The following is a 2,871-nucleotide window of genomic DNA, read 5'->3' as shown; positions in this document are numbered from 1 at the left end:
CAACCCCACCTTGAAAGAGTGGGGATACATTTCCATGGAAACCATCTAATCAAATGTTACCACCCACAGTTGGGTGGGTCACATCTCCATAGAAACAATCAGAAATGTCCCACCCAGCAATACTGAATGAGGATTAAAGGACATGGCTTTTCTGGGGTACACAAGATTCAAACTGGCACATATACCCATACTGTTTAACTAAATTTTTCTTGTAAAAGCAACTTAGAGGAAAAGAATATTTATGTTATACATATTCAAAAATAGAACTAATCCATTTTCTCTCATTTTCCATGGAGTTAACAACTGGTCCAACCAGATATAGTAAATGGTATGTTTCCTATTATGGCTTTTCTGTATTAATGACAAGAAAAAATCCATTTTTTAATTTTTATCTTGCTTTTAACATAATAAATAGTATCAATATCCTTTTCTCCCTCTGAATCTTGATCTGGTATATAATATTGACCTTTTACATTAAAAAAAAAGGAGTACTTCAAAGCTTTGCAGTTTCCTTCCTTCAAATGTTGTCAAGGAGGTTTTCCTTCCTGGAGCACACAGTCGAAGTGGAGCACTTAGGCCTTCCTTCAGACCCCTGCACATGCCGCCCTCTGGCTTATACTCATAATATTAGAGCATTTCCAGTGCCTCCACTCTGGCTTCAAGCCACTGGGAATGCAACAGCAGCGGTCTGCTAGAAGTGAGCAACGCCCACTGAAGACCGAGCCAGAACTAAATATTTCTTAAATGAATAACCTGTAATATTATCTCTATCACAAATGACATTTCCCACCCTTTCCCATAAATTCACATGACAATACATATTTGAAGCACAGATCATGCCCCATTTCTTACATAAAGTATTCCAGGACTATCTCAGTCTTTACTGCTTTCTGAAACTTTTCCTGAACTACTGACCTATACTTCTTGGCACATACTTGGAATTGGTTTTATATAATTCATCTCTTTGTTTTTGTCTGTAGTTTTAGTCTTGCCTCACCAAAAATGCTCAAAGCTCTACATCCTCTCTTCTCTATCTCCCATAATATTTAGCTCAATCCTGGGGGCATACAGTTGAGCTTATTTATCAGCAGATTAATTTATTTCTGACAATTGAAATAAGGAACTGATGATTATAAGATTAGAAGAGTAACCAATCCCCAATCTGAAAAACAAAGAAAAGAAGTGCATTGGAAGCAAAATAGAGCTCCAAGTGAAGGTCAACTATTGACCAGTTACCTCCATTGTTATGTGATATTCCGAATGAAGATCAGCTACTGACCAGTTACCTCCTGTTCCAACCCAGCTCTTGAAGAACCTAGGTCAATGCCCCAAGACCGAAGAACACTGTAGGCAGAGATTTAGGCATGGATTTTATTGGAAATTATGAGCAGGAGAAACTCTTTCCCAGTGGCACCCATCTGGAAAATAGAAGTCAGTCCTCTGTAAAAGAGTAGGAAGTGCAAAAGACAGCTTATAAGTGTTTAGGATGAAGACATTCCATGGAATGTGAGACCAAAGTTTCAGCAGGGTCTTGTAACACAGGGGTCTGGGTGTTTGTTAGCAACAGTGATCAAAGGAGGGGAGTTTTAATGCCTTGTTTATAATACCATCTGTACATTCTTCCACCCTCTGAGGAGGTCTGATGACCTTTAACTTCTGTTCCAGTCATTGTAGTTGTCTACATGCAGAAACTTATTCTCAATATAGATGTGAGGGGCAGACCCTGGGTTTCCACAAGTCACCTCTATGCAGTATACTGTGTTGACCATAGGACAGAAATTGTATCCATATTCCACAACAACAGTATAAGAGACTAAAGAACACTAGGAGTTCCCCACACAGAAATAACCCCACAAAGAGATGTAGCTATTGCCAAGAAAGGCAATTAAGCCATTTAGACAAGGGGTTTACTGATTATTGATCAATATTATGTATTGATTCAAACTCATGAAACATTGTGTGAATGATCAGGAATGTATATTCAGCACTGCACATTAATTAAAGCACAAGTGCTGCCATCTGCTGCAGTGAAGATATCTAAGGACATTCTAGCTTATAAGACTACATTTCTATGCTGTCTGTTTTCTTCATTTAGCAAGGATATAGCTACTTTGGGATCATTAACTGCTTCAGCAGTATAATTGGATAAAACTGCCATGTGTTTTTCAGTAACTATTGCAGCTTCACCTGTGCAAGAATGGCTAAAGGATAATACCACCAGGGATTGCTTTTATCCTATATTTAGCTTTAACTATTTCCCAATTACTGAGAGTATGGGGTAAAAAGTCATATAAGGTAGCAAGAACATAGAGCTCTCCCCATGTACAACATCCTGTCCAGTTACGGAGTAAATAAGGCCAACCATATTGCGCAAAGCTCCATAACCATCCCCATAGGGGAAAGATATGCCTATGTTGGTTGGAGATATATTGCCAGTTGTTCTAGTTTGCTAGCTGCTGGAATGCAATATACCAGAAATGGGATGGCTTTTAAAAAGGGGAATTTATTAAGTTGCTAGTTTACAGTTCTAAGGCCAAGACTATGTTCCAATTAAGACAAGTCTATAGAAATGTCCAATCAAAGGCAGCAAGGGAAAGATACCTTGGTTCAAGAAGGCCGTTGAAGTTCAGGGTCTTTCTCTCAAATGAGAAGGCACATGGTGAACAGGGTCAGGGTTTCTCTCTCATCTGGAAAGGCATGTGGCAAACACAGCATCTTCTGCTAGATTTCTCTCCTGGCTTGCCTTCATGAAGCTCCCCAGGAGGTGCTTTCCTTCTTCATTTCCAAGGGTCACTGGCTGATGGACTGTCTGCTTCTTGTGGTTATGTCATTCTGCTCTCTCTGAATCTCCTCATTCTCCAAAATGTTTCC

General features: G+C 39.4%; 1 pseudogene; it reads right to left on the bottom strand.

The window, feature by feature from the left end:
* Positions 1 to 417: 417 nt before the first annotated feature.
* Positions 418 to 636, bottom strand: LOC143670258 (cytochrome c oxidase assembly factor 5 pseudogene; annotated as a pseudogene).
* Positions 637 to 2,871: the final 2,235 nt, after the last annotated feature.

The sequence above is a fragment of the Tamandua tetradactyla genome, chromosome X (assembly GCF_023851605.1).
Source record: "Tamandua tetradactyla isolate mTamTet1 chromosome X, mTamTet1.pri, whole genome shotgun sequence".
Taxonomy (NCBI): Eukaryota; Metazoa; Chordata; class Mammalia; order Pilosa; family Myrmecophagidae; genus Tamandua; species Tamandua tetradactyla.
The sequence above is the reverse complement of the archived record's forward strand: the minus strand, read 5'-3'. Positions and strand labels throughout refer to the sequence as shown.